Consider the following 9,953-nt stretch of genomic DNA (forward strand, 5'->3'; position numbering starts at 1 on the left):
GATCTCCTGACCTCGTGATCCGCCCGTCTCGGCCTCCCAAAGTGCTGGGATTACAGGCTTGAGCCACCGCGCCCGGCCCAAAATTAAATTTTAAATCACAACAATACTGATTTTCCACTGTAGTAATTGAAATTATTTTTATGTTGACATGTTTAAGTGATATTCAAATGATCAAGAAAACAACCTTAATTGTATGTAACTCTGATTTTGATATCATAGCCATGCTCTGTGAAATTCTGTTTCTTCAAAGAAGAGATACAATGTTCTCAAATAGTACAAAACTTAATAGTTTAAATCAACGGAAGAATGGTTTAATTCAAAATAAAGATTTAAAATCAGAATAGTACTAAAGAGCAAGGTTCTAATTCAAGGTATTTCAAATCCTAACAAGATACTGTGTTGGTGATATGCATGTAATTCGGGTTTGTGTTAGTAAGACCTAAGGTGTTGAACAAGAACAGATGTATGACATTTGTGTTTGTTTGGGTCTATCTATCTTTCTAGCTTTATTTCTGGAAATAATTTTTAATTTTTTTTATTAAACATTATCATGGTATCACTATTAAGTTTCCTCATCAATTTTTAGGTATAAAGTTTCTTTGTAGTTATTGATTGGCATATACACACACATATACATGTAAATATATATATTTATATAGGCACTTACATGAACCCAAACAATCTGTATGTCAGCTTGGAACTCCTCAGAGGCTACTTCAAAAGCATATGTAGTAGAACATTCAGTCTCATCTGGTTGACCTCTCCTGTCTAGGCATATAGAAGACCATCCTTCCCAGACTACTTGTAGTTAGATAGTGAGAAGCGAAGCCAGTTGGGCTTCTGGGACAGGTGGAGACTTGGAGAACTTTTGTATCTAGCGAAAGTATTGTAAATGCACTAATCAGCACTCTGTGTCTAGCTAAAGATTTGTAAATGCACCAATTAGCACTCTGTCAAAACGGACCAATCAACTCTGTAAAATGGACGAATCAGCAAATGGAGTGAAGTGCCTTATGTCCAAACTTTCTTTTCATTGAGGGAGAATAGACAACTATGCAAAGCTTGCTATTTACATCCCACAGGAGGACCTCTCAGCTTACCCCCATATCCTAGCCACCTGATAGCCACCTAGCCCCTTCCTATTAATTATAATCTAATCCTCCTCTAATCTCTCCTACCCAGAAGGAAATAAGCAAAGAAATCTCCAAAGGACCACAAAAACCAACAGGCTATCGGTTATATCCCCTTCAAGCTGTAGGGGGAGGGGAATTTGGCCTAACCCAGGTACATGCCCCCTTCTCCCTCTCTGATTTAAAGCAGATCAAGGTAGAGCTGGGGAAGTTTTCAGATGATGCTGATAGGTACATAGATGTCCTACAGGTTCTAGGGCAAACCTTTGATCTCACTTGGAGAGATGTCATGCTATTGTTAGATCAAACCCTGTCCTTTAATGAAAAGAATTCAGCTTTAGTTGCAGCCCAAGAGTTTGGAGCTACTTAATATCTTAGTCAAGTAAATGATAAAATGTCAGCTGAAGAAAGGGACAAATTCCCTACCAGTCAACAAGCTGTCCCCAGTATGGATTCCCACTGAGACCTTGACTCAGATCATGGGGACTGGAGTCATAAACATCATTTGACCTGTGTTCTAGAAGGACTAAGGAGAATTAGGAGGAAGCCCATGAATTATTCAATGATGTCCACCATAAGTCAGGCAAAGGAAGAAAATCCTTCTGCCTTCCTCGAGCAACTAAAATTGCTCCCCTGTCACCGGAGTCACTCAAGGGTCAATTGATTCTAAAAGATAAGTTTATTACCCAATCAGCTGCAGATATCAGGAGAAAGTGCCAAAAGCAAGCCCTGAGCCCTGAACAAAATCTGGAGGCATTCCTAAACGTTGCAACCTCAGTGTTCTATAACAGGGACCAAGAGGAACAGGCCCAAAAGGAAAAGTGAGATCACAGAAAGGCCGCAGCCTTAGTTATGGCCCTCAGACAAACAAACCTTGGTGGTTCAGAGGGGGCAGAAAATGGAGCAGGCCAATCACCCTCTAGGGCTTGTTATCAATGTGGTTTACAAGGAAACTTTTAAAAAAATTGTCCAATGAGAAACAAGCTGCCCCTCATCCATGTCTGCTATGCCGAGGCAATTCCTGGAAGGTGCACTGCCCTCAGGAGAAAGGTTCTCTGGGCCAGAAGCCCCCAACCAGATGATCCAACAACAGGAATGAGAGTGTTTGGGGAAGTGCCAGCTCATGTCATCACACTCACTGAGCCGTGGGTATGTTTAACCATTGAGGATGAGGAAATTGACTTCCTCCTGGTCACAGGCACAGCCTTCTCAGTGTTAATCTCCTGTCCTGGAAGACTGTCCTCAAGGTCCATTACCATCCAAGGAATCCTGGGACAGCCTGTAACCAGTTATTTCTCCCACTTCCTCAGTCGTAATTTGGAGACTTTGCTCTTTATACATGCCTTTCTTGTTATGCCTGAAAAGTCCCACAGCCTTGTTAGGGAGGTCTATATTAGCCAAAGCTGGAGCTATTATCTACATGAATACGGGGAACAAGTTACCCATTTGTTGTTCCCTACTTAAAGAGGGAACCAACTCTGAAGTTTGGGCATTAGAAGGGCAATTTGCAAGGGCAAAAAATGCACCCTTTCCCCCAGTCCAATTCAAGTGAAAAGACCCCACCCCTTTTCCTTATCAAAGGCTATATGCCTTAAGGCCTGAAGCTCATAAAGGATTACAGGATATTGTTAAACATTTAAAAGCTCAAGGCTTAGTAAGGAAATGCAGCAGTCCCTGTAACACCTCAATTCTAGAAGTACAAAAACCGAACACTCAGTGGAGACTAGTGCAAGATCTTAACTCATCAATGAGGCAGTAATTCCTCTATATCCATTTGTACCCAACACCTATACCCTGCTCTCTCAAATACCAGAGGAAGCAGAATGGTTCACGATTCTGGACCTCAAGGATGACTTCTTCTGTATTCCCCTACACTATGACTCCCAGTTTCTCTTTGCTTTTGAGGATCCCACAGACCACACATCCCAACTTACGTGGACTGTCTTGCCCCAAGGGTTTAGAGATATTCCTCATCTCTTTGATCAGGCAATGGCCCAAGATCCAGGCCATTTCTCAAGCCCAGACACTCTGGTCCTTCAGTATGTGGATTATTTACTTTTGGCTACCAGTTCGGAAGTCTTATGCCAGGAGGATACTCTAGATCTCTTGAACTTCCTAGCTAATCAAGGGTACAAGGTGTCTAGGTCAAAGGCTCAGTTTTGTCTACAACAGGTCATATATCTAGGCTTAATCTTAGAGGGACCAGGGCCCTCATCAAGGAATGAATACAGCCTATACTGGCTTATCCTCACCCTAAGACATTTAAAACAGGTTCCTTGGAATCACCGGCTTTTGCTGACTATGGATCCCCGGATACAGCGAGATAGCCAGGCCCCTCTATACTCTAATCAAGGAGATCCAGAGGGCAAATACTCATCTAGTAAAATGGGAACTAGGAACAGAAACAGCCTTCAAAACCTTAAAGTAGGCCCTCGTACAAGTTCCAGCTTTAAGCCTTCCCACAGGACAAAACTTATCTTTATACATCACAGAGAGAGCAGGGATAGCTCTTGGAGTCCTTACTCAGACTCGTAGGACAACCCCACAACCAGTGGAATACCTAAGTAAGGAAATTGATGTAGTAGCAAAAGGCAGAAGGAAACCATCAGGCAGATACTGAGGCCAAAATTGCTGCCATGCGGAACCTCCCATTAGAAATACTTATGAAAGGACCCTTGGTATGGAACAACCCCCTCCAAGAGATTAAGCCCCAGTATTCCCCAACTGAAACAGAATGGGAACTTCCACAGGGGCGTAGTTTTCACCCCTTGGGGTGGTTGGCGACAGAGGAAGGAAAGGTACTTTTACCCAAAGTCAGTCAGTGGAAAATACTTAAAACTCTCCACCAAACTTTTCATATGGGTATTGAAAACACTCATCAAATGGCCAAGTCCGTATTTACAGGGCCAAATTCTCCTCTGGACCCTCTGACAGGTAGTCAAAGCCTGTGAGGTGTGCCAAAGGAATAATCCCTTAGTCCATCATAAGGCTCCTTTGGAGGAACAAAGAATAGATCACTATCCTGGAGAGGACTGGCAGTTAGACTTCACCCACATGCCTAAGTCAAAGGGATTTCAGTACTTGTTGGTCTGTGTTGATATGTTTACAAATTGGATAGAAGCTTTCCCCTGCAGGACAGAGAAGACTTAGGAAGTGATTAAAGTCCTAATTCATGAAATAATTCCTAGATTTGGGCTTCCCCAAAGTTTACAGAGCAACAATGTTCCAGCTTTTAAAGCCACAATAACTCAGGGAATTTCCAGGGCGCTAAGGATATGATATCACCTTCACTGAGCCTGGAGGCCACAATCCTCAGGGAAGGTCCAGAAGACAAATGAAACACTCAAGAGGCACTTAAGGAAACTAACACAAGAAACTCATCCCCCATGGCCTACTTTTTTGCCCATGGCCTTGTTGAGAATCCAAAATTCTCCCCCAAAATGGGGCTCAGTCCGTATGAAATGTTGTATGGATGACCTTTTCTCACCTCCTACTTGATCAGGAAATGGCCAACTTGGTCAAAGATATAACTTCTTTGGCAAAATATCAACAAAACCTTAAAAACCTAACTGAGGGATGTCACAGAGAAAAGGGAACAGAGTTGTTTCAACCAGGAGATCTAGTGTTGGTCAAATCTGTCCCCTCTACCTCCCCATCTATGGACTCTTTGTGGGAAGGAGCATACTCGGTAATCCTCTCCACTACCACTGCAGTTAAGGTGGCAGGAGTGGAATCTGGACATCCCCTGAGGAACCTGTGGGACCATCAGCTTAAGAGTCCTAAGATCAACCAGACCAACCTTGATTACCTGCGAACTCTTGGAGGACTTGCATCTCCTATTTCGGAAGGAAACATCCCAGACTAAAAAGGCTATCACTGATCCTGAAGAAAAACCCCTTCTTTTTTAAAAAAGATAAGTGAAAACCTATATAATCTTTATGTTTCACACCTCTCCTTACCCCTTTAATGGAACCCTAATCACATCAACCTTCTTTGTATCTTCCTTTCTTTTGACAGCAATTTACTCTTACCTTTAACTCAGACTGGATAAAATGATCTCGTCTTCCAGAGAACCCTCTTTACCTTCCTATTTACTCTTTGCCTATGTATCCCTCCTGCTTCCTTGGATACAATCACCCCTCTCCTTCCACTAGCTCCTAATTAACTCTACAAGACTCTCAACTTAACCTACTTTCTGTTGAACCAGTCCAATTCTTTCCTGAGAAATGACTGTTGGCTTTGTATCTCTCTATCAACCTATGCTTACATTGCCACTCTCATTCCTGCAAAAAACTGGGTCTTTACCAACTTAACCTACCACCCTCGTTATGAAGGAAAAGACATTTTCCGACTTCTAAATATGCAATCATTAGCTGACTTCCCCATCTCTGATAGGACCAAGTATATCCTAACAGGATGTGCAATCCGACTTCTACGTTCTTACATTTTCAATCTCATCTATTACACAAGCAATGAAAAGCCCATACATGGCCTTGTAACTATGAATACCATCTTAATTTTCCAAACCCCTTTATGCATCCAATGCAACCTGTTATCAGATCTGCCCTGGGGCACCTACTACCCCATCAGTGTAATTACACCCTACAACTTCAAGCCCCAACTGATCATAGTAACTTCTGAGTCACCCAAACAGCTCCATTCAGACAGCTTGTCTTCTTCTCAGGCCCCCAAAATCATCACCTCCTCCCTGCTTGACAAACACTCCAGGTTTTATAATGGCAAACATACTCTCTGGATGACCATTCATCCCTAGAACCCCTGCAGCAATGCCCCCACCACTAGTGAATGCCTTCTCATCCCCTCTTTCAATCACTGTCTCAAATGGTTCCTAGTAGATATAAAACTGTTTTTTCTCCGATGGAAAAATAAAACATAGGGAGCCACTCAGTTGGCTCCCAACACCCCTTTCCAGCCTCTCACTGGAGCTACCTTGCAAGTACTCTAGGAGTATGGGAAAATGAAAACAACAAATTCACACACCTTTTTAACATACACAACCAGTTATGTTTACTCAGTCAAGGTATATTCTTCTTATGTGGAACATTGACCTATATCTCCCTCCCCACTAACTGGACAGGCACCTGTACCTTAGTCTTTCTAAGTCTCAACATTAATGTTGCCCCAGGAAATCAGACTTTATCAGTAACCCTCGAAGCTCAAGTCCATCAGTGCAGAGCCACATAACTAGCACCTGCTAGGAACCAGAATAGCCAGGTTATTTACTTCATTATCCTACAACCACACACTCTCAAAGGATTACTCAGACATTTCCCAAGAAATAACAAAATCTATCCTTACTTTACTATCCCAAATAGACTCTTCGGCAGCAGTGACTCTCCAAAACTGCCGAGACCTAGACCTCCTCACTGCTGAGAAAGCAGACCTCTGCACCTTCTTAGGGGAAGAGTGTTGTTTTTGCACTAACCAGTCAGGGGTAGTATGAGATGCCACCCAGCATTTACAAGAAAAGCTCCTGAAATCAGACAATGCCTTTCAAACTCTTATACCAACCTCTGGAGTTGGGCAACATGGCTTCTCCTCTTTCTAGGTCCCATGGCAGTCATCTTGCTGTTACTCACCTTTGGACCCTGCATTTTTAACCTGCTTGTCAAATTTGTTTCCTCTAGAATCGAGGCCATCAAGCTACAGATCATCTTACAATTGGAACCCCAAATGAGCCAAACTAACAATTTCTAACAAGGACCCGTGGACCGACCTGCTGGCCCTCCCACTGGCCTAAAGAGTTCCCCTCTGGAGGACAACACAACTACAGGGATCCTTCTTCACGCTTATCCAGAAGAAGTAACTAGAGCGGTCATCGGCCAAATTCCCAACAGCAGTTGGGGTGTGGCGTTAGAGGGGGGATTGAGAGGTGAAACCCACTGGGCTTCTGGGATGAGTGGGGACTTGGAGAACTTTTGTGTCTAGCTAAAAGATTGTAAATGCACCAATCAGCACTCTGTGTCTAGCTAAAGGTTTGTAAACACACTAATCAGCATTCTGTCAAAATGGACCAATCAGCTCTCTGTAAAATGGATCAATCAGTTCTCTGTAAAACAGACCTATCAGCAGGATGTGGGTGGGACAAGATAAGGGAATAAAACAGGCCACCCAAGCCAGCAGCGGCAACCTGCTTGGGTCCCCTTCCATGCTGTTCCTTTGGTCTTCACAATAAATCTTGCTGCTGCTCACTCTTTGGGTCTGTGTCACATTTAAGAGCCATAACACTCACTGCAAAGGTCTGCAGCTTCACTGCTGAAGTCAGTGAGACTGTGAACCCACCACCAGGAATGAACATCTCCAGACGGGAGGAACAAACAACTCTGGATATGCCACCTTTATGAACTGTAACACTCACCGCAAAGGTCTGCAGTTTTACTCCTGAAACCAGCGAGACCATGAACCCACTGGGAGGAATGAACAACTTCGGATGTTCCACCTTTAAGAGCTGTGAAACACACTGAGAAGGTCTGCGGCTTCACTCTGGAAGTCAGCGAGACCATGAGCCCACCAGAAGGGAGAAACTCCAGACTTGCCCAAACATCAGAAGGAACAAACTTTGGACACACCATCTTTAAGAACTGTAACACTCACCATGAGGGTCTGCGGCTTCATTCTTGAAATCAGCAAAACCAAGAACCCACCAATTCTGGACACAACACGGTCATATGACTCATTGTGATCAATAGACATGAGTGGAAGGGAAGGGATTATATTAGGCCTGAGGTTGTGTAAAATCTTTTCATAACCCTCTAGCTTTCTCATTTCCTTTTTCAATGCTCAGAAAGTAACATTTTTATGATGAAAAAAAAATCCCAATATGAAAACCAACCAGATATCCCAAGACATGACTTAGAAAACTTTCAGATTTATTGAACCTGTGCAGATTTTGCATTAACAAGATATTAACTTCTATTTTATTAACTCACTTAGATTTCAGGATAATTTCTTATTTAATCACAAACTAGTCTTTATATAAATGAAAATTATGTTTATTCTGCCTTGAAGTTCAAGGTGTGTTGAGTTAGATATTAAAGCATATGATATGCACCCTGGAATGTTCTTGTTGATTCACATAATACTTATTAACTTTCTATCTTGCAATTACATTCTGCCAGGCACTAGGAATACAAAGTTCCATATGATATCACAATCTAATAATAAAAAGAATATGAACAAGTAGTTAAAATTCTGCAATATTATTAGTGCTGTTGATGCTCTATTAAGAGATAGAAACCAAGAGTTAAAGAATATTTGAGAGACAGATAGAGGGAAAATGGCTGATAAGAGGGAGGACTAGATTGCAGTTCCCACTTGGACAGACAGAGCAGCATGTGGACACTCGCATGATTATCTTTTCTCCAGAACTACTGCAGGAATATACCAGGAAAGGTGAGAGAATCCACAGGCTCTCTGAAGGAAGTAGATTGCTCCTGAAGGACGCAGGAGACATCCCAAATGCTGTGAGTGCCCAAGCTGTGTAAGTGGGAAAGGGCCATCATCCACCCCTGAACACAGACCCTTACTGGGGAACCTGAAGGTATAGATCATGGGAGAAGAATTTGACCTTACTTGGACTTGAGTCAAATTAGAGAGTCAAGTGAAATAAAGGTGTAGATGAAGCAGCAGGAAAAGCCCCATGGGCTCTCTTGATCCCCAGGGAAGCAATTTCTGCCTTGTCTCACAGGGGCCTTTGGGGAGGGCTGCCAGAGGAACAGGGAAAAGACCACACGAAGAAATAAACCTCCATCTAAACTTTAATAACAATTCCAACCAAACACAGCATGTCCTGGCCAGAACTTGGGGGAAGGTGTGAACCCAGCGTTCAGACTTGACAGACAGGAGGCATGAAAGCTCTATTTGCTTTCTCAGCTGGGAGGCTGGTAGCCTGGGGCAAGTTCTCTGCCCAGCTTACCCACTGCCTGGAAGCAAACTCAGTGCTGTTGGCAGAGGCACAGTGGGAGTGAGGCCAGCCTTTTGGGTTGCATGGGAGCTGCGTGAGATCTGTAACTGTGGTTTTCCTCACTTCCCTGACAATCTGCATGACACAGGGAAAGCACCCATAATCCTCCTAGGAACATAACTCCATTGACCTGGAAACCACAGCCCCATCCCCAACAGCAGCCACAGCAAGCCTCACCCAAGAAGGGTCCGAGCTCAAACATGCCTAACCCTGTCCCCACCTGAGGTCCATCCTGATCCACTCTGGTAGCTGAAAACAAAAGACGTACTCTCTTTGGAGTTCTAGGGCCCCACCCACTGCCTGCTCCTCCCTATACTACCACAGCTGATGCCCTCTTGAAAGTGCTACCTGCTGGCAGGAAGTCAATCAGCACAAAAATAGTGCATTAAACAACCAAAACTAAGGACCCTCACAGAGTCCATTTCACTGGTCTGCCTCCTCCACTGGAGCAGATCCTGGTATCCACGGCTGAGAGACCTGAAAACAGTTCACATTTCAGGATTCTGTGCAGACGACTCCCAGTACCAGCTCAGAGCCTGGTAGTCCTGCTGCATGGCTAGATACAGAAAAGAAATAAAAATCACTACAGCTTGGCTCTCAGGAAGCCACATCCCTAGGAAAATGAGGAGAGTTTTACATTAAGGGGACACTCCATGGGACAAAAGAATCTGGACAGCAGGCATGAGCCCCAGATCCTACCCAAATGAGAAGGAATAAGAAAAACAATTCTGGTGATATGACAAAACAAAGTTCCTAACCCGCCCCCCCCCCCAAAAAAAAATCACACTAGCTCACCAGCAATGGATCCAAACAAAGAAGAAATCTTTCATTTACCTGAA

This window comes from Rhinopithecus bieti, unplaced genomic scaffold (assembly GCF_001698545.2).
Source record: "Rhinopithecus bieti isolate Rb0 unplaced genomic scaffold, ASM169854v2 scaffold_60358, whole genome shotgun sequence".
Lineage (NCBI taxonomy): Eukaryota > Metazoa > Chordata > Mammalia > Primates > Cercopithecidae > Rhinopithecus > Rhinopithecus bieti.